The 23,408-nt window shown below is 40.9% G+C and overlaps 1 long non-coding RNA gene across 2 annotated transcripts in view; it reads right to left on the bottom strand.

Annotated features, from left to right (window-relative positions):
- Positions 1-22,594, bottom strand: part of LOC119733227 — a 42,174-nt gene extending 19,580 nt beyond the window's left edge. For both annotated transcript variants that reach the window (XR_005271718.1, XR_005271719.1), the window contains exons 1-2: positions 22,553-22,594; positions 5,832-5,997 (exon numbers count right to left, since the gene is read on the bottom strand). This is a non-coding gene — a long non-coding RNA (uncharacterized LOC119733227). The remainder of the gene's footprint in view (positions 1-5,831; positions 5,998-22,552) is intronic.
- Positions 22,595-23,408: the final 814 nt, after the last annotated feature.

Raw genomic sequence — 23,408 nt, 5'->3', positions numbered from 1 at the left:
GCCTCTTGACACATGTTTGGAAATTGACATCATGCAAGGTTGTCACTCATTCGTGGATCCCCCAATTGCAAACCAATTACCAATTAGAATGCATGGGGGAAGGGCAGATTTACAGAAATTTCCAAAAATGTGTCACTTGACAAACGTTTGGAAATTGTCACCCATTTGTGCATTCCCCAATAGGTCTTGTAAAATGACATCATTTCCTAGAGACCAGCCGCGTGCATCAACATACTGAGCATCCAATTGCATAACGGGCATCGGCCGCGTCGACATTCGAAAAACATTTCAAGCAATAAGCGCACATGTTTGGAACATTTTCAACACTGCGCAATGCATGATATATTGCGTAAAATACGCAGTTGCAGCTCTCCTACAGATTTGGACGTCATTGAGCAAGCCCTATTGCAAACCAAGTACAAATAGCAATGCATGGGGGGAGGACCAATTCACAGACATTTCCAAAAATGTGTCACTTGACACATGTTTGGAAATAATAATAATAATAATAATAATAATAATGAACATTTATAAGGCGCCGATATCCGCCAAGCAAGACGCTCATGGCGCACAATACATACAAAACAATTACAGTATAAATTAAGTTAAATTTCAATAACAGAAATTAGTGACAGAAGTAATAAACATCAACTCATTTAACACAAAAATGTGAGGTAAACATATGAGTTTTCACAGAAGATTTAAATACAGACAATGATGATGACTGGCGAATTTTTCAAGGGGTAGATTGTTCCAGAGTTTGGGAGCGGCGCTTGAGAAAGACCGGTCTCCCCAAGAGTGATTGGTGCAGGGAACAGTAAGCTGTAGCACTCCGGCCGAACGAAAACTACGTGACGGTTGATATTTCGTGATAATGTCCGTTATTTAGTCCGGTGAAGTTCCTTGTAGTGACTTGAAAGCGAGGAGGATCTTGAAGGCAATGCGATCAGCGATGGGGAGCCAGTGAAGGGACTTAAGACGGGGGTGATATGAGTGGTGCGTCTGGATAAGGTGATGAGGCAAACAGTGGCATTTTGGAGGCGTTGAAGTTTGTTATCCGGTGGTGTGGCAGGTTATACATGAGTGAATTACAAACATCTAAGCGCGAAGTTATAAATGCATGGACAAGTTGCTCAGTGGCCGTACGATTTAGATACTTCCGAATGAAGACAAGATTACGGAGATGAAATCTGACTGATTTTGACACTGCTGATATCTGATCAATGTGGGACATGTGGGGGTCGAAAGTGACACCTAGGTTGCGAAACTTGGTGGAAGGATAGATATGGCAATCTCCAGTCCTAATGCTGTTGATATTGAACTTGGCGAGTTGTTGTTTTGAGCCACACAGGATAAATTCAGACTTGTTGTCATTCAATTTGAGACTGTTTGTCATCATCCATGTCTTGATCTCATCAATGCAAGCCTCGAGATTCTCCGGGGCAGACACAGCATTGGTTTGAGATGGATTGAAGGATTGATACAGCTGTATGTCATCAGCATAGCAGTGATATTGAAGGTTGTGTTTCTGGATGATCTGGTCGAGTGGTAAAATGTAGATGGTGAATAACATGGGACTGCCAACAGATCCCTGAGGAACACCACAGTCAATGGAGGTAGGGGCAGATAATACTCTATTGAAGTTAACAGACTGTTGCCGGTCTGCAAGGTATGAGTCAAACCACTGCAAGGCTGCATCGTGCACTCCCAAAGAGTGCAAGCGACTGATCAGGATGGCGTGATCTATGGTGTCAAATGCTGATGACAGATCGAGAAGCACAAGCGCCATTACTTTGCCAACATCCATCTGTCGTAGGATGTGGTCGCAGACAGATGAACAAGTAATGTTTCTACACTACGGTTCTGACGATATGGTATAGGGTCCAAGTCACATGATTTGGCTGGGGATTTGAAGATGACAGTGCGAATCTCATCTTGAGAGGTGGAACGGAGACTGGTCAGTCTAGTTTGTGTTGGTGGGTACGTGGGGGTAGAAGTATCTGTATCTGGCACAAGGGGAGGTAGTGCATCACGAATCAAAGAAATCTTGGACGTGAAAAGCAGCTGAAATGGTCAGCCAGTGACTTGTCAGAATCGTACTTGTGGTAAAGAAGATTCCTTATTCCTATGGAGAATCTTGTTGGCGACACGAAACAGTTGTTTTTGATCACCGGAACACTTGGAGACTATTTCTGAGTAATGGGTTCTTTTGGCCTTACGGATCAGCGAGATCACATGCTGGCATTGTTGGTGATGTAGTTGGTGGTCAATCTCGAGTGAGGATGCATGCCACCTGTGCTCAAGCTGTCTTCGTCTGTGCTTAGCTTGGAACACCTCATCAGTGTACCAACTGGTGTCGGGCCGAAAAGAAATGACGGAACTCGTACTCAGGCAGCAAAGTACTCGTATTCGAATAGCAGTTCATAGCAGTTTCAGTTCAACACCATCATCATTGATTTGTCACTTATTTTTTATTATAAATACTCCATGGTGATTAATAATAACCATTGTAAAAGCATGAAGAAATAAATAAAACAAGATTATTCTACACAAATATTTGTTTTGCTTCATCCACAACTGAATGGAACATACCATCTTTGGAAGCACCAGACTAATCAGTCTCAATGATGATGTGCTTCGGGTGTTTCACATGGGATACAAGCAATTTCTTTCCACTCGACGTGTAGTTGATAGTGTCGTTGCAAACATTGCAAAAAACCTTGCCAGCGGTTGCTATTTTATCGAAACAGTCTTGAAATTCATGCTGATGCCCATCAATAATAACGGAGTCCCGAAACCATTCCCACCGGAACTTATTTTTCACTTCTTTATCAAGCACTTGCACTGATTTATCTCCGTGCGACAATATCGACTTTTTGGGCGCAGCCATGTTGGAAGCATCCGTACACGCCGCGTACACAAACACTTGACGCACATGAAACAACGTGCATAATCCACACGATTGCACTGTACTGTATGCCGTTGTGCACGCTGAGCAATATTAGTCTGTACACCTGACCAGCGCAACACGTGCATCTGGGTACCGACACAGGAACTAGACCTAAATAATCACAACCTCGGACCCGAGCGAAAAATCACATGATCGCGCTAACGGCAACGCATGGTCTTCAACCTCGTTCTCGCATTGGTTATTCAATATGTGCGTGCATATCGATCAACGAAGTAATGTCCGTAAGTAAATTCGGATATTTCGGCAAGCAAAACTCATTATGAATAATTAATTAGCACATTCTACCCCCCTATTTTCTCAACGGATTCACATGATTCACGTTGGTGGACTTTTGAACCCCAAATAACGGAGAGATCACATCCCTGAGTACTCGACAGTACTCGGTACTCAGAAAAAAGTACTCGACTACAACACTGGCAACACTGCATCGGGCTGACAGATGGTTGCCTTCAATCTCAGCGCACAAGAGAATCAAATCAATGCTGTGGAGATTGCGATGGATAACCATGTCTCACAGATACCACTGGTGCTGGAGGAACATCCAATTGTTACCAGCAGAAGGTGTGATCTACTAGTCACAAAAGATACCTGACGTCTTGGTGCACAGAAAAAACTGCTAAAGCCCCAAATGCACAGGAAAGAAAGGAAAAACTCCCATAAAATGCTCCCAAACCAGATGATGTTACATATATTCTGGCTCACCATGTTGTTCAGTATGCTCTAAAGTTCAACTTGACATGAAGACATGACTGGAAACACCGCTAAGAAAGAGGAAATCAGTACATTGGTGGAGAGCATGATGAGGAGCCGCCAGTTAGTAGCGCTGCACTCTATAACATTACTCAGGTCAATACAACAATCAACAGCCACACAGTAGCCACAGCTGTTTGACAATGCCTGCCACTTGCAGACAATACTTTATCAGGTCAATACAACAATCAACAGCCACACAGTAGCCACAGCTGTTTGACAATGCCAGCCACTTGCAGACAATACTTTATCAGGTCAATACAACAATCAACAGCCGCACAGTAGCCACAGCTGTTTGACAATGCCTGCCACTTGCAGACAATACTTTATCAGGTCAATACAACAATCAACAGCCACACAGTAGCCACAGCTGTTTGACAATACCAGCCACTTGCAGACAATACTTTATCAGGTCAATACAACAATCAACAGCCACACAGTAGCCACAGCTGTTTGACAATGCCTGCCACTTGCAGACAATACTTTATCAGGTCAATACAACAATCAACAGCCACACAGTAGCCACAGCTGTTTGACAATACCAGCCACTTACCAACTTTGATCCAAACAAAACTGTCATTGACGCAAGAGGGCGCAATTTTGTTTCTTTATAATTAATATTCATTAAAAAGTGACGTGTCCCAGAAACCAAAACTTTTTCTTAAGTCGAACCTGGTTTGTGACAGTCATCAAATCCTTGGATACAAAAAGAGAGGCCAATCATCACCAAGCAACTACAGACCAGTTTTCCTCACGTGGGTAGCCTGCAAATTACTGGAACATATCTTTAATCACTTGTGTGAAACCCAACTCATAAACACCATGGAAGAAATCCATCGACACCTAGATCAAAATAACAAAGCTCAGATAGATGTGCAGGTGCTTGACTTCAGCAAAGCATTCGACACTGTAGCCCATGAGAGATTACTTCATAAAATAGAACACTACGGGATTAGAGGTAACACCTTGACATAGATCCGAACATGGTTAACCAACAGAACCAAACAAGTAGTTGTAGATGGAGAAACATCAGACCCTACATCAGGAGTCCCCCAGGGCACCGTACTAGGTCCTTTGATGTTTCTACTCTACATCAATGACATTGGTGACTACATTAGCAAAGACACCATAATCAAGTTATTTGCTGATGACTGCCTACTATTCCGACGCATTGCTAACTTCAATGACCAACAACAACTCCAAAAAGATCTGGATAGCCTTGTGAGCTGGTCTCATCAATGGCAGATGTCATTTAAGCCACAGAAATGTCCCACCCTACATATGACAAGAAGCAAAAATCATCATGATAATATCTACAGATTGATGAATGCCAACCTTTCTGTTGTACCCAACCATCCATACCTTGGAGTTGAAATTCAAAAAGATTTGTCATGGTCTCTTCACATCAATCAAATAGCAAGCAGAGCTAATACAACACTTGGTTTTCTGAGCCTATGCCTCCAACACCGCAGAACAGTCAGCAGGGTCACTAAGCTTTACCGCTCCATCCATGAAGAAATTGCCCTTGACATCCCTTATTACATCACCCCAGTAGAACGACCACAAAGAAATAGACATAATCAGCCCTACGCTTCCTTGCAATGCCGCACACAAGCGTACCACAAAAGTTTGTTCCCAAAGACGATTGAAGACTGAAACGAGCTCCCAAATGATATTATTTATCAAACATCATCGTCCCAATGTAAGATATCCCTAGGAAAACATCTTGCATCACAACCTTAATTTCACGCTTGCACGGCACCGGCGTGAAGTCAAACTGCATGATGATGCCTAGCGGCGATATCCAGTCAACTTTCTGAAATTCTGTCATCACATTCTTAAATTTGTTAAAAAGTGTAATGTCACAATTCAACCATCCTTTTTTACCAGACTACCTCTCCAACTGAATTGACATTGCATGACTGGACATGGCGTCGCGTTATCGTCACCTGGGGGTACAAAGACTCAGGGTCAATAGAACAGAAATCAAGCAGAGGATATGAACCAAAAACTGTTCAATTCATTCAAGGATAACTAAGGCTACACCATGGAACAAAAGAGGAATCAAACCAAGGTCAAAGCCTATGCAGAACATAAACTTGCTACTTACTTTCTCATCAATGGTGTCAATCTTAGTCAGCACTACTCCGTCAATCAGTGGAGGTTGATCCATGTCTCATTGGTGTGCTCGATTGATTGCCTGGTCCATTGCTTCGTTACCAACCAAATAACTCCCCAACTAAGAGAACTAACTCAGACTGGTTATTTTCAATCAGCTGTTGGAGCAAAAATAACAAAACAGGAATAACAGTTAATCATAAGGAAATGAAACATTTTCTATCTTTGTGCAGTTCTCTCTTGAAGGCAATAAATTGAATTCTGTTTTTTACATCGTGTTTCTACAGTGGAAGCTACGGCAACAGTTGAAAATCAGTTACAACGAGTTGCAATACGACAGCTGTTTCTTGCAGCGTGTTCTTGAAAGCGTGTTTGGCAATTAAAACGTGTAATTTGTGATTTTTTTTTAAAATTTCATTTCAACCAGCAAACTAGTGCTCAAAATCTAAACAAGGATGCTTAATAACTAACCTGATGAAGTTTTGGCTCTATAAATGCTCTATATTTCGAGAAAAACTGAACAAACATAACCACAATATTCTGAATCTCAAATGCCAAAGTTGCCGAGTCATATTTTGAATTGCGCCCTCCCATGACACATTCCCCAAATCAGCATTTGGGACATGATTCTCATTCAGCCGGTTTCACATATTTGTGGATGCTCCAATTGAAAACCAAGAAGAAACTGAACTGTTATACACTGCCCAGTTAAGTTAGGAATATATGTCTATGTAGAACAAAGATTCACGAAATTAATTCCCTTCCAATACAATCAATGATTATGTTAAAAAATGTATCTTTAATAGTGTGATAAATTTCAGTAAACATTCTATGTGCGCAAAAAAGTTATACTGATAAAGTTCGGAGAGGATGCATTTTCATTGTGAAGTGAAAATAACGTATGAAAATATGGGAAATATAATTGTTTGTAATAATAACACCTAACTTCCGGTTTGATGACGTCACAGCATTAGAGTTATCCAAACGTGAACATTGTAATGGATATCATTACTTGGACTACGAAGATATGACAGGGATCAAACGATAGAATTAAATTAAAAATATGATCCTTTTCAAATTCTAAAATTAAAGAAAGAAAACTCTATTTGATGTGCCGCTAGGGGGCGCCCTTTCGGATGATGACGTCATCACACTTTTTTTGTGTCTGGTATTCCTCACTTTCATAATATGTGTGTAGTAAAATGCTTCCACTTTTGACTTGCATTCGGTTTTTATTGCACTTCCGGTAACAGCGGAAGTGAAGGTCAAGCGGTTTCGTATCTGGAACAAGAAATGTTTCTCACGGCATAGTCTACAACCTCACGAAAAAACGAACACGATACTCTATGTAGTTCAAAAGATACAGCGCAAACTATTTTGTCAAAATTTGCCCTAAAATTGCTTGTAACTTGATACTTGATGACGTCATGATGACATAACAAAATTTAGAACATCTTCGTAACATGGTACAAGTAGCGACTCCACATTACCGACAGTCTTCGTACCTCACACCTGTCACCATGTAAATACGCTTTCCAAATCCACCACCATCCATTCATCTGATGCATAAACAGGATTTTTCTTTGAATTTTATAAGTGATTAAACTCTCAAATTTCCAGATTTGGTTTAATTTTTATCTGAAGTTTGTCATAAATAGTATAATTTTTGTCAGGTTTAAGAGCAAGTAGGGCCGGTCAAAAAAATATTGGCGGCCGCCATCTTGCTTTTTGGGTCTCGCGCGATCTTGAAAACTCTCAATATTATTCATTGAAAACATCATCACAGGGAATTGTGGGAAACTGATGACGTAGGTAGTCAATATGGCAGCATCTTCGATGTGTCTGACTGCCGTGGCCGGTCAGAGGTGAAGAAAAAATCGCCCAAAATCTTTGCCATCTCGCACAAAAAACACAAAATACGTGAACATTTTGGTCCATAATATCTGAAAGGAGGGGTACCGGAGTAATAAGGAGGTATAGTTAGGTTATTTAGGGTTTGTTCTTGATGAAATAAACTGCCGTTTTTCGTTAGTGCACTGCCGTTTGCTGCGCAATTTTGGGGTTTAAATACGGTACCCTGTAACGAACAATTGTCCATACCTACCTTGCATGCGTGTATTGCATTGTGGACTCTTCCATTTGTATATTACGGGGGTGTTTCTTTATTCTGACAAGAAGAGGATTTGGAACTTAGAGTTTATAAATAGATATTGCTTATTTTGATGAATAAAATGTATTTACATTAATAAATTTTTGTATTATGTTGTTCCACTCTGTTGAAACCCATGGTTTTCACTTTCATTGAATTTGCAATGGAATACAAGTACAAGTTGTAAAAAGGGGAGAAAAACATAGTGGATCGGAGAAAAAGTAGTGCGCCTGTTTGACAATGGAATTTAATTTAACAGTTAACATGTAATTAGTGGTAATGAGTATAATTTGGGACCTATAAGCTACTTAACCCAATTTATAGCCAAAAATACAACATGTACCTGATTTATTTATTTTTTTTATCATAAAATAAAGTAAATTATTGACCGCCACCTGTGACCGGAAGATTTTGGAATCTACGAATAATTAATGTGTTAATTTGCATATAAACCATTAAATTAAAAACACAACACTCCAAAAATATAGACATCAAGGTTTAATGCCAAATTTATTGCCGAAATACACAACATGTACTTGATTTCGTTGAAATATATAATAAAATACAACAAATTAATGACCAACACCTGCGACAGGAAGATTTTGAATCTATGAATATTTAATGAGCTCTAATTTGCATACCAACCGTTAATTTAAAAATCCCGTCACTCCAAATGATAGAGGACATCATAAGCTTCAAAATGAGTGGTAGTGTGCCATGGGTTTGTAATACAATAGTTTTTTTTCTGGCATCACTAGTACAAGTTCACACTAGGTTTCTGGATCATACTGTGACGAAAATGCCCCCAAATCCCACTTTTTACTTTAGTTTTATTACTCTAAATCTTACCTATATCCTCCTAGAGATCTGGCATTTTTGTCTAGAAAATTCCTGTTGTCTTTACAGGTATTATTTCTAGGTAGTTTTGAGTATTTTCCTGCCGAAATTCTGTATGTACACTCACGTGTTTGTTTACACATGTCAGCTGAGCTATAAATAGCGTGATGGTAAAATCCAACATGGCTGCCATTTGAGCAGCGCTTAAAACGTTTCTGATTGGCTGAAAGTTCTAAAATTATTTCTAGCAAACTGAGACTTCTAAAAAGTAATTTATATTATTAGAACGTTTTACTAAATAATTATGTAGCTTCTTTAGATGTGAAGTTGTCTAATTTGAATCAACTTTGAAAGTTGGGCAAGTTTTGATGACTTTTCTGTCAGATTTCGTCTGGTAAGTCACAGCCTCGACTCCATGGGCGCGTGTGCGTTCCTTCACTAACCCCTGGCTGTGATGTACACATAAACGATGCTGACTGGCTATTCAGAGCGTACTGCGCATGCATTTCGAAGATTGATACATTTAATACAAATCTTTGCTAAATAACGCAATGTCCAAACCTTATGTTTGAAAGGATGGATTCTTTAAAATCACAATTTTTAACATTTTAAAGATGGCGTCGGCACGTCAAACGGATAAACTTTTGCCTAATTACCGTATAATGTGCCATATTTTGATACATTTAAATTACACAATTACAGGGGTTAAGATCGTGCAAGGCATGATGGGAAGCAACATGGCGCAGAAAGATCTCGTACCCATGGGAACAAGGTTGGGTAAGTCAGTGACTGTCTCATGATTATTCATATCTGTGACATCACTGAATTTTCTTCAATGAACTTAAAGGGAATATACATCATTTGCTTTTGCTGTAATTTTCAGAAATGAATGGAATTGGGGGGTTTGGAAATATATAGCAAATATAGTTACACTGACCTTTTAAGGTTTTGGGTTCACAAATGCTATAAAAACCAAGAAAAACAATCGTTTTCCTGTAGTCTGGTTCCCTGACTCCATATAAGAAGAAACAGAGCAGTTTACATACATTGGGGAATTGTAAGGTCAGGGAACCAGTCTAGCTGGCTCGTACCCGTTCAAGGGTTTGTAATCGGTTGCAAACAAGTGTGATGGTCAATTGGGGCCAGTATTTGGAAAAAAAACAGTTGTTTCCAACGCTGGTCGGCCGACCAGCGTTGGAAATTGATACAAGAATACCACTTTTCTTGAAAATGACAGTATACCAGGTGCCATGATTTTACAGGATACTTTACACTGTCATTTACTAACAGTCCAGCAAGGTATTTCAAAATGATTTGGTAGTTTTATTTTTTGATGTTTGCAAATGTTGTATTTTCCCTTTAAGGTTTGTTTACATTCATTCACTACTTGTAAAAGTGAGCATTTGGGGGATTCTGTGTAATTTATTCACATGTTTACAACAGATTTACTGTAAGGAATGTCTTGAAGATTAATTTAAGCCTTTTTGTGTGATATTTTGCTGTATAATTTTGGAGAAATTGAGGGGAAACTATAGCTATGTGAATTCAGTATACTGTGATTTTTGCAAAATGGGCGTGGCCTATTTACTAGCGCGTACTTTTGATTTTCGCGCTGGGCCAATAGGGTATAAATAGGGCAGATTTTGTTCATTCTGGGTACGGTTCTTTGATGGGTGTTGGTCTACTGCTAGCTGCGAACTCTACTGCTGATCTCTAACTGTATTTACACATAGTGCTTTGGCCAGTTTGGGGAGCTGAGATACTTAGAGAATGTGTCATCTTTACAACTTGAGTTGGGGGAGCCAACTTGATGAAATTGGGGAGCTGAGCTGAGCTGGGCAGCAAAGTTTTGGGGAGAAAAACTTTGGGGAGCCAGAGTCGGAGAGCGGATATCTAGACAGTTAGTAACTGTGATTTACATCAGTTGTAGCTGATATCTTTAATTATTAAGACTCTGACAGGAGTTAGGGGATCTTGAGATCAGGCTGGAGTCAGGCTGCTGAGTCGGATTTCATCGAGGAATATCAAGAGAGGTCTGGGGCCTATTAGATTTTATTGCCCGACCACTCAATTAGAACACATTTGAGGGGGGGGGGACACAGAAATTTAAAAAAATGACGTCATCAAGTATCAAATTTGACACATGTTTGGAAATTGATAGAATGCGAAAAGGTTGTCACCCATTTGTGCATTCCCAAGTTGCAAACCAAGTGCAATTAGAGTGCATGGGGAGGGGGGATTTACAGAAATTTCCAAAAATGTGTCACATGACACATCTTTGGAAATGATCTTTTCTTTTCTTCAAATTTACATCATGTCAGAAAGTTGTCAACCATTCGTGGATAACAAACTAAATACAAAAATTAGAACATATGGGGGATATTTACAGAAATTTCCATTGACACAATGGGGAAGGGGGCCAGATTCACAGAATTTTCCTTAATAACTCCTATGAACATCTATGGAAATTAACAGCATGCAAGGTTTGGACCCATTCATGGATTCCCAAATTGCAAACCAAGTACAAATTAGAAGCATGGGGGAGGAGCCAATTCACAGACATTTTCTAAAATGTGTCACTTGACACGCAAGAAGGTATGTGAGAAGGTTGTCATTCATTTGTGGCTTCCCAAATTGTAACAATGCATTGGGGGATTTACAAAAATTTCCAAAACTGTGTCACATGACAAATCTTTGGAAATGATCTTCTTTTGTTTTCTTCCAATTGAGAGCATGGCAGAAAGTTGTCAACCATTCGAGGATTCCCCAATTGCAAACTAAGTACAAATTGGAACGCATTCGGGAGGTGGCAGATTCACAGAAATTTCCAAAAAGGTGTCACTTGACACATCTTTGGAAAGGATCTTATTTTGTTTTCTGCAAATTGACAGCATGCCAGAAGGTTGTCAACCATTTGTGAATTAAGTACAAATTAGAACACATAGAGGAGTAGGAGGATTCACAGAAATTTCCAGAAATGTGTCACTTGACACACGTTTGGAAACTGATAGCATGCGACAAGGTTGTCACTCATTTGTAAATCCCCCGAATGCAAACCAAGTACAAATTAGAGCACATGGGGGGATTTACAGAAATTTCCAAAAATGTGTCGCTTGACATATTATTTTTTTGGGGGGGGGAATTAGAACACATGGGGGGGGGGGCAGATAAACAGAAATGTCCACAAATGTGCCTCTTGACACGTTTGGAAATTGACATCATGCAAGGTTGTCACTCATTCGTGGATCCCCCAATTGCAACCAATTACAAATTAGAATGCATGGGGGAAGGGCGGTTTCACAGAAATTTCCAGAAATGTGTCACTTGACAAACGTTTGGAAATTGGCAGCATGTGAGAAGGTTGTCACCCATTTGTACATTCCCCAATAGGTCTTGTAAAATGACATCATTTCCTACAGACCAGCCGCATGCATCAACATACTGAGCATCCAATTGCATAATGCGTATCGGCTGCCTCAAAATTCGAAAAACATTTCAAGCAATAAGCGCACATGTTTGGAACATTTTCAACACTGCGCAATGCATGATATATTGCATAAAATATGCAGTAATAAACATCAACTTATTTAAAACACAAAAACGTGAGGTAAACATATGAGTTTTCACAGAAGATTTAAATACAGACAATGATGGTGACTGGCGAATTTCAAGGGGTAGATTGTTCCAGAGTTTGGGAGCGGCGCTTGAGAAAGACCGGTCTCCCCAAGAGTGATTGGTGCGGGAAACAGTAAGCTGTAGCGCTCCGGCCGAACGAAGTCTACTTGATGGCTGATATTTCGAGATAATGTCTGTTATATAGTCCGGTGAAGTTCCTTGTAGTGACTTGAAAGCGAGAAGGAGGATCTTGAAGGCAATGCGATCGGCGATGGGGAGCCAGTGAAGGGACTTTAAGACGGGGGTGATATGAGTGGTGCGTCTGGATAAGGTGATGAGGCGAGCAGTGGCATTTTGGAGGCATTGAAGTTTGTTGATTTGGTGTTGTGGCAGGTTATACATGAGGGAATTACAAAAATCTAAGCGCGAAGTTATAAATGCATGGACGAGTTGCTCAGTGGCCGTACGATTTAGATACTTCCGAATGAAGCCAAGATTACGGAGATGAAATCTGACTGATTTTGACACTGTTGATATCTGATCAATGTGGGACATGTGGGGGTCGAAAGTGACACCTAGGTTGCGACACTTACTGGAAGGGTGGATGTGGCAATCTCCAGTCCTAATGCTGGTGATATTGAACTTGGCGAGTTGTTGTTTTGAGCCATACAGGATAAATTCAGACTTGTTGTCATTCAATTTGAGACTGTTTGTCATCATCCATGTCTTGATCTCATCAATGCAAGCCTCAAGATTCTCCAGGGCAGACACAGCATTGGGTTGAGATGGATTGAAGGATTGATACAGCTGTATGTCATCAGCTGCCATAGTGAGCTACTGCCTAGCGAGTCGCGTACAGTTGGGGTATATTGACAGAGGTCGTTCCTTTCCCCCCTGACCGTCTCGGCTAGCTTGGGGAGCTAGTAAGCTAGAAGTGGACGTTTTGTTGGGTATATCGACAGAGGTCGTTCCCTGCCCCTCGGCCGTCCTAGGCTATCTTGGTAGTGCGGCAATCAACGAGATAGCGGTGAGACCTTTGTGGGTAATCAGCCACTGGCCGTTCCCTTCCCTCGGCCATCTTGCCTGGCGTGTAAAGAGAAAGTTGGTGGGGTATATGCTCTCACCCTTTAGCATAATGGAATGGTTCGTGCTGCCACTGAGGCAACATGGCAGCCGATCTCGGAGCGGCATGGAGAGCCAATTTTCTTGAACTGAAAATTGCAATTTTCAGACGTTTAACCTATTGATTTTAAGCCAAAATCTTGTTTCTTTCCATACTGTATGGGTTACATACTGCTTTTGTCACTTTTAATGCATTTTGGATGTGTTGACGATGTGTTGACGCTATGTTGAAGCTTTAGTATGACAGTCACAGACTGATGTGGATAAACCAAGTTTTGTGTGCATTTACATACCGGGCTGGTGAATTTTGATTGAAGTAATCAGGGTGATGGGGTCCGTCTTGACTTGATGTGCGATTTCCAATTACAATGGGTATGTCAAAGTTGAAGTAAGTCGATCGGCGCCTACGTATCCCAGCCTTGCATCCACAACGAGTGCGCCAAAAACAACAGGTTTTTGGCTGGTGGATAGATTGGACATGTTCTGGGTCCAATATCACTGCAGATTTCAGCAGCAAGAGGACATGGACGGCAAAGATCGGGTCCATTATTGAAGGAGGCCCAACGGTGTATTGGCGAATATCTGCCTCGCTGGGATGAAGCAGGAGCCATTGAGGAGTCCATTGGCAGATGCAGTGGCATTGTTGAATTAAATGGGAGACAACATTGGTTCATTAGCATATCAAGTGCTGCACTGGTGCTGGAGGAACATCCAATTGTTACCAGCAGAAGGTGTGATCTACTAGTCACAAAAGATACCTGACGTCTTGGTGCGCAGAAAAACTGCTAGAGCCCCAAATGCACAGGAAAGAAAGGAAAAACTCCCTTAAAATGCTCCCAAACCAGATGTTACATATATTCTGGCTCACCATGTTGATCAGTTTGTGCTAAAGTTCAACTTGACATGAAGAAATGACTGGAAACACCGCTAAGAAAGAGGAAATCAGTACATTGGTGGAGAGCATGACAAGGAGCAGCCAGTTAGTAGCGCTGCACTCTATAACATTACTCAGGTCAATACAACAATCAACAGCCACACAGTAGCCACAGCTGTTTGACAATGCCAGCCACTTGCAGACAATACTTTATCTGGTCAATACAACAGTAAACAGCCACACAGTAGCCACAGCTGTTTGACAATACCAGCCACTTACAGACAATACTTTATCAGGTCAATACAACAATCAACAGCCACACAGTAGCCACAGCTGTTTGACAATGCCAGCCAGTTGCAGACAATACTTTATCTGGTCAATACAACAATCAACAGCCACACAGTAGCCACAGCTGTTTTACAATGCCTGCCACTTGCAGACAATACTCTATCAGGTCAATACAACAATTAACAGCCACACAGTAGCCACAGCTGTTTGACAATGCCTGCCACTTGCAGACAATACTTTATATGGTCAATACAACAATCAACAGCCACACAGTAGCCACAGCTGTTTGACAATGCCTGCCACTTGCAGACAATACTTTATATGGTCAATACAACAATCAACAGCCACACAGTAGCCACAGCTGTTTGACAATGCCTGCCACTTGCATACAATACTTTATATGGTCAATACAACAATCAACAGCCACACAGTAGCCACAGCTGTTTGATAATACCAGCCACTTACCAATTGCTGACAATACCAATAGGCCCCCACCCAAAAAGTTCTGCTTCCAATTTCATGGCATTTGAAAACAGGGTAAAAGGTAGGGGTTTTTTGGGGAGCGGGGGGGGGGGGGATTTTTTGACAGGGATCATGTTTCAGTCAATACCAAACACCAACTGTGGACAGCACTTTGTCAAGTCAGTCCTTCTGATTTGAGGCGTGCGATCACACCCCCACACCATCGCACACCTAAAAGCTTCCCGCGAAGTGTGAACAATTGCATGCCTGAATTTCCCTGGACTACAGATCACACACCTAGAAAATCACACTCCTAGAAAAAATACACACCTAGAAAAGTCCATTGTGTGCCTTTTTCCACACGCCTGTGATTTTCAAATCAGAAGGACTGTCAAGTCAAAAACAGTCAACAGCAATTTAGCACCCACAGCTGTTTTGACAGGAATCATGTTTCAAACAGTCAATACCAGCAACTTACTGACTATGACAGTACTTTAACGAGTCAATAACAGTCAGCAAATATTCATTATCAACAACTGTTGTACGGGTCACAGTTGGTCAAGTCATTCTCATGGCCAGTTACTTAAGCAGTCAAAACGGGTCAATAATTTAGTTCTATGCATAGAATTCCATCGGGTCAAAAAACGGTCACTTGACTGATTATGACCCAAGTAACAGCATGGCTGAGTATGCATGTTTGCATCGGAGGGTTCTAATGGGCCAAGTACATAAGTTTATGGATGTTGCATATAAAGGTAAAAGATGCTTAGGACAAATTCAGTTTCTAATAGGCACTTCCAGTTACAATATTAAGGCATTTTACATTGTTGTCAAACGAGAATGTCAGTTTTCAAAATGGCTTCAAATTTTATGATGTGATTAGGGTAATGTATAAACAGGGAGAGACATTTTGTGACAATTGTCCAGTCTGTATATATGTTTAAATCCTCATTATAAAATATCAACTAATTCTTCACGATGACTCTGAGTTTTCTAGGTTTTGACTGATAGCATTCCTCCAGGGTACATCTTCACAATGACTCCGAGTTTTCTAGGTTTTGACTGGGTTATCATTATTAAGAAATATCTGAAAGGTAGAGCAAGAGGTGGGGGGGGGGGGAAGAAATGTTCGAATTAACCCCACAAAGCAGTGTCCCACTACCAGCACTCTTTATTTGTGGGAGAACATAGAAGAGCGCCAGATCACCCAGTTTGATTACTTGTTTCTGCTTATTCTTTGGGCCAAAAAAAAAAGTCTCCAGTTTCTGGTATGCGCGCGCGTCGCCGTAGCCATGCGCGTCGGCAAAATGAAAAAGTTTTTTTTTCAATGAAAGATGATGTCTCAAAACCGCCAAACTCACTGGTTTGACTGGAATTCTGCTGCTGCACAATTTTAACGTGTTTGTAGTTGGGGTTATGGTTGAGAATAAGCTTTATGTGGCCTCTCTGGACTCCCAATCCCATATAGGCCTATTTGTACTAACTTTAGTCGGGCACCATTTGCAGTCATCAGCCGACATTTGAAGCAAAAAAATCAGGTAAAAAAAAAAAAAGCCTCGTCGCCGGACCACTTTTGGGCAAGCTCCATACCAGAAACCGGAGACTTTTTTTTTTGGCCTGAGGTACATGTAACTAAAAACTAACCTCAAGATTCAGTAATGGGTAGCCCAGCAAGCAGGTCATCCGTTCATCTGTCGGTCCTCCTCCCTGCTTCCGGTTCCTCGGGTTTCTGTTTGATGAGGCTGTCGGAGCCCTGACAATGTCTTGAGGCAGGCTCATCCTCATCTCAGTAGAGCAATTCCCTCATCAGTCAGTGGTCCTCACTTTGCTGAAAGGATTCAAATTACGAAAGGAAACATTTGAATTATTGAGCTGTATTCGTGCCAGGGCTCGAAAGGGGAAAGAAAACATTGAATTAACTCCACAAAGCAAAGCCCTGCTACCAAAACTCATTTGTGCACAAACATAATAACAGAGTCAGATGGCCCATTTAACTTTGTTCTGTGACTTGATTGTTCCTGTTAAGAGGAGGCCTATACACAGCCTAAAAGCAGAACAGCCAAACAGTAGCCACAGCTGTTTGACAATGCCTGCCACTTGCAGACAATACTTTATCAGGTCAATACAACAATCAACAGCCACACAGTAGCCACAGCTGTTTGATAATACCAGCCACTTACCAATTGCTGACAATACCAATAGGCTCCCACCCAAAAAGTTCTGCTTCCAATTACATGGCATTTGAAAACAGGGTAATAGGTAGGGGTTTGTTTTGGAGGGGGGGGGGGGATTTTTTGACAGGGATCATGTTTCAGTCAATACCAAACACCAACTGTGGACACATGGGCGTCGCCAGGATTTTTTCTAGAGGGGGGCAAAAAATTTTTTTGCCAAAAAATGCTTGTATTTCTCAACACATTCTCGATTTATCAGTTTTAGAGGGGGGCAGGGACATTTTGCCCCCCCCCCCCCAACTCATTAAATTTACACCACTTTGTCTTCGCGCCTCTTTTTCTTTTTTCTTTTTTTCTTCTTTTTTTTTTTTTTTTTTTTTTTTTGCTTTTCCAGGGGGGGGCAAGTGCCCCCCCTTGCCCCCCCCTCGCGACGCCCATGTGTGGACAGCACTTTGTCAAGTCAGTCCTTCTGATTTGAGGCGTGCGATCACACCCCCACACCATCGCACACCTAAAAGCTTCCCGCGAAGTGTGAACAATTGCATGCCTGAATTTCTCTGGACCACATGTAACCAGGTCGGGTTTCAGTACTTACTTTTACCCGACAGGTTCCTTACTCCAGCATTCATTTCATAACTTTTGTAACTTCGTGTTTGTGTCATTTTACATGTGAGCAGCCATTGCGATCATGCTTTTTGCCTAGCGCCCTCTTGCGGCCAACTAAACTTTTTTTTACAGCGCGCACCGCCTAGAATTTTGCTCAACTATGCGATGGGCGTAGCGAGCATGCGAATTTAGCATTCCACCGCGCTTTGTTTAAGAGGAATAGCTGACATTCCGGGCGTTTCGGTATAGTTTTCTTGAAGGGCTAGCTGCGAAATAACTTTGATTTCGATCCAACACCTTGTTGCGTTCAGACCATCTTTTACGAGCTCTTGTACTTTCCACGTATATCTACAAATTTTGAGAGAGGCTCCCTATACTGCAGTAGAATATTTTCATCTATTTTCACTGCTGATCGTCGATTTTCACATCGGACACGGAGTAGGCATGAACGTAGACCATCCCAAGTGATACCATCCTTGGAGTGACAGTTCACCACCCTATTTTACCTATTTGAGTGCTGTTTTTATATAGGCCTACCCAACAAAGTGCTGTTTTTATATACCCAACAAAGTTCCGTTTTTATATACTCACCAAATTTCCTAATATAATTCTTTTTGTAAATGCTGTACCTGATCATTTGTATATATATTGTCTCTATTTGTACTATAAATAAAACATTTCATATTTTTGAGACAACAGAAAACTTCGCTCTACCCAAATCATTTTTTTAGTGGAACCCCTCGGTTGAAAGGAGAGTGCCACATTTTAAACTAATAAATTCCACTCTCCCCGGTTACACACAGATCACACACCTAGAAAATCACACACCTAGAAAAAATACACACCTAGAAAAGTCCAGGTGTGCCTTTTTCCCACACGCCTGTGATTTTCAAATCAGAAGGACTGGCAAGTCAAAAACAGTCAACAGCAATTTAGCACCCACAGCTGTTTTGACAGGGATCATGTTTCAAACAGTCAATACCAGCAACTTACTGACTATGACAGTACTTTAACGAGACAATAACAGTCAGCAAATATTCATTATCAACAACTGTTCTACGGGTCACAGTTGGTCAAGTCATTCTCATGGCCAGTTACTTAAGCAGTCAAAACAGGTCAATAATGTAGTTCTATGCATAGAATTCCATCGGGTCAAAAAACGGTCACTTGACTGATTTTGACCCGAGTAACAGCATGGCTGAGTATGCATGTTTGCATCGGAGGGTTCTAATGGGCCAATTACATAAGTTTATGGATGTTGCTCTTACAACCTAAACAACAAGAGGAGTTAAAAGTACAATGTAGAACAATTTGTCACGATATAAAAAAACATACCTTATTAAAGTTGAGTCACCTGCGCGACGGCCCCTTTTAATTAAAAGCGACCCCACAAAATTGTATTGGTTTGGATGGAAAAAATATTATGATACCGAATTCAAAACAAAAAAATGAAGGGGGCCTAGTATAAGCATGGAGGAAGGAACACATGGTATAAGCCTTTTCAGCAAGTGATTTTTTTCTGGTATTATCCAAAAGAAAACATGGCGGTTTAACGCCAGTTTTTGTATAATAAAATTACGTACGTGTTCGATCCGACGGTTTCGATCGAAATAATTAGAGAGGCACAAGTACGGAGAAATACATGTACCTCCAAACATTGAACAGAGGCAAAACGAGCAAATTGTGGCTGACAACAGTCGCGAGAGTTGCAACCAGACTGATAGCCTACTACCGCATGTATTTTTGTACAGGGATGGCATTTGGTGTGGAGTGGGATCGGCCGTTGCCAGACTTGTTTGACACGTGGTAATGTGCACGTATTATCCCTGTTGCTGTGTTGTGCAGGGGCTAGGAGCAGGATCTGACCGTGCCAAACACGTAACGAGCGGTGGGCTGAGCTCTGTGGCTTTGTCTGGCCGCATCGCGGTGTTTTCTCCGCGCGTCTTGACAGAATAACGGTCCGGGAATAAAATCAAAACTTTGTTGTTATGATTGCTAAAAACCTGCCTTGAAAACAACTAATTGTTTATAAGATGGTTTAAACCTGACTTGAATATCAACTTATTGAATATTAAAAGGGATTCCTTTGACATCAAACATTCTGTTTTATAGGTATTGAAAATTTGTTTAAGGCCCAGTAAATATTGAAAATTTGTTTGGCCCATATATAAATATGTATTGACATTTCCTTGTCGATTTCTGAGTAGGTACTCAAGAAGCTACCATTTACTTGACGGTACGGGGAGATCATCACAAGTTACCACGTCACGGCAATGATATGAAATGTTGTTCAAAAATATTTAGACGTCATTAAGAGACCCTTCAGTATCCACTATAATAATTATTTGTAATTAATCCATGTGGAGTAATGAAAAATAATGTCTATGCACAAGAGCAGAAAACCACTTATTGGTGTAGACCTATTGCACATTTTTAGGAGTACACCATTATCTAGTGCAGACAAAAGAGCACGAGTAGAACTTAAAATCACCCAGTATCATCATGGAAGACATTTCGGTAAAAACTGACTCATGAATGTTTACGAGGGCCTTCACTGCACGTCACTGGTTTCCTTGACAATTATGTTGCTATATGATGGAAGTGTTGAGAAATCCGCATGAATTTCAACCGTGATGAGTTTTGGGCGGTCCTAGCTGTGCCGCTTTTATGACTTATCAGCCACGTCGACTGAAACAGTTTTGCTTGGATGTTGGCATCGGGTCTTCTCATTGGTGGTAGAATTTCGTAGCCATGACGATATACATGTTTGTCTTGTTTCCCACGCTCTGTTTGGCAATGAGCCAACCCTTTCCAGCAAAGGCCAGGAAAGATTGGAGTTGTCAACGGCTGTTTACTGTGCTGGCGTAAGAGTGGGGCTGGGAGTTCATTATGGCAGGCAGCTATACGTACCGGTGTGGGTATGGCCCGGCCAGGGAATAAAATCAGTGCAATGTTCATTTCTCGAAAATAATTACCCCGAACTTAGTTCATTACATTTTGCATTTGAATTAGAGGTTGTTTACATGCCTCCTTTTTGAAATCGTTTTATTGTTATACAATCATAAATACTTATTTTTTATACTTAATTAAAAAAAATATCGCTAAATCAGTCAGAGTGACCATGGTGACGTGACTATAATATTATGTCCAATAATTTTATTATTCTATCCAACCGCACTCTTCTACTCAAAATCAGTCCGTATTTAATCCAAAAAGATTCATCCAGTTATAAAACACTTTAGGTTATGATTTCATACGATTCTGTTAAATAATATTACTGTCTCGTCAATAAACATGATAAAACCGCCGTGAAAACTGCTTGTTGAACGTGTCTTGCAAAGCGGTGGAGCATGTGGTCTAGAAGGCTAGGAGTCAACTTCCATCGGATCCTCACTCACTAGTCGAATACCAAAGTGTCAGGGCCATCAGGATTCGAATTAAATGTGCAACTTGGAGAAAGAAATTCCATTTGTCCAAGGTGTTGAAGCTGTACCACTACTTGCAGTAGTACGACGCAGTAAAATGTCCCCTTTTAGTGTCACTAAACTTGAGTGCACGAAATCTGTGCGTCAGGTCCTTCTGTGTCTTGCATGTGCGGTTCCGGTTGGATGTGTCGTCGATGCGTCGTGTTACCAGGATCACAGCCACTTGAATTAGTACACAATTGTATTTGGGAGCTGACTGTTTGCGTTGCGTGCTGGGGGAAATCCCCGCCAGCAAAACGGCTGTTTCATGTATTCTTTTCTTAAAACATTTTACTCCTTGGCCTTTTTATATGTACGTCAAATAAATAAGAATTTAAACGCAAACTTAATAGACCCTCACAATTCTTTCCTAGCGTTAAGCAGTGATTTATTTCCCGGAATGTTGCCCATCTCAATTTGTGTTTAAATTTCCAAATGGTAATTCTTATAGAAGCATAAAACTTCTCAATTCTTCAGAATTTCGCAGCAAAATTACGTGACACATTGTTTTATAATGAAGTGGAGAACTTCGGAAACATTGATTTGCATTGAAATACAGCAATCTGGGAGTAAAATGCAGTGAAATACTTTGTTAGAATGACACCAAAAAACGCTGTTATCCCGGCAGTTATCTTATACGCAGTGAATATGTTCCATGTACCATCGGCTTTTGTTACGATCTTCGTAAGAAAACTCGGTTTAAAGCCTAAAGGTTTCGGTGAAATTAATGTTCATATACTGACAGTTCAAATTCTCGCCATGAAATAAATTATTATATTAATTACAAAAACCTTTCTGGAAATGATTGCAGATGACAAATTCGCTTCGATGTTCGCTTCGCTATTATATTCACTTGTATTTAAAAGGCCGGTTCCTGCTCACACAATCATAATGAACAATTTTGTTTGATGGATCGTCTTTCTGCGTTGTTGAGATAACAAAAGCGCACGGCTGGTCCTGCTCATTAAAGTCGCCGTGCTTGAGTGAACACACCCGTCCAGTCTGCAGATTCCCGCCCTCCTTGACAACTGCAGACTGATCGTCCGGAACGCAGATAGAACGGGAAATAACGGGCATTCATTATCGAGATGGGGCCTTAGGTACATGTAACTTAAAACTAACCTCAAGAATCAGTAATGGGTAGCCCAGCAAGCAGGTCATCCGTTCATCTGTCGGTCCTCCTCCCTGCTTCTGGTTCCTCGGGTTTCTGTTTGATGAGGCTGTCGGAGCCCTGACAATATCTTGAGGCAGGCTCATCCTCATCTCAGTAGAGCAATTCCCTCATCAGTCAGTGGTCCTCACTTTGCTGAAAGGATTCAAATAACGAAAGGAAACATTTGAATTATTGAGCTGTATTCGTGCCAGGGCTCGAAAGGGGAAAGAAAACATTGAATTAACTCCACAAAGCAAAGCCCTGCTACCAGGAGTCATTTGTGCACGAACATAATAACAGAGTCAGATCGCCCATTTAAATTTGTTCTGTGACTTGATTGTTCCTGTTAAGAGGAGGCCTATACACAGCCTAAAAGCAGAACAGGAAGGGGACAGACCTCATTTATCCCAGGACAAACCAATAACACCAGTAAATAAAGATGTGCTTCAAACTATGTTACAAGGCTATGATGGCATTAAGTACAAATTCTTAATTCATGGTTTTACAATTTGTTTTTAGGTTTTACAGGCAATCAAAAAATTAGGACATCAACAAATTTAAAATCTGCTCTTCAAAATCCAAAAGTGGTTTCTGAAAAACTAGGGTCAGAACTTAGACAAGGTAGGCTCGCAGGGCCGTTCCAAGACTTGCCACTTGATAATTTTTGCGCTAGCTCGATTGGTTTAGTTCCTAAAAAACAGCCTGGTTCATTTTGAATAATTCATCATTTGTCTCATCCTAAACATGGTTCCATAAACGATGGAATACCAGATTGCAACACAACAGTCAAGTATGCGTCAACCGATGACGCAATACAAATTTTGA

This window comes from Patiria miniata, unplaced genomic scaffold (assembly GCF_015706575.1).
Source record: "Patiria miniata isolate m_02_andy unplaced genomic scaffold, ASM1570657v1 HiC_scaffold_25, whole genome shotgun sequence".
Taxonomy (NCBI): Eukaryota; Metazoa; Echinodermata; class Asteroidea; order Valvatida; family Asterinidae; genus Patiria; species Patiria miniata.
This window is presented reverse-complemented; position numbering and strand designations above follow the sequence as displayed.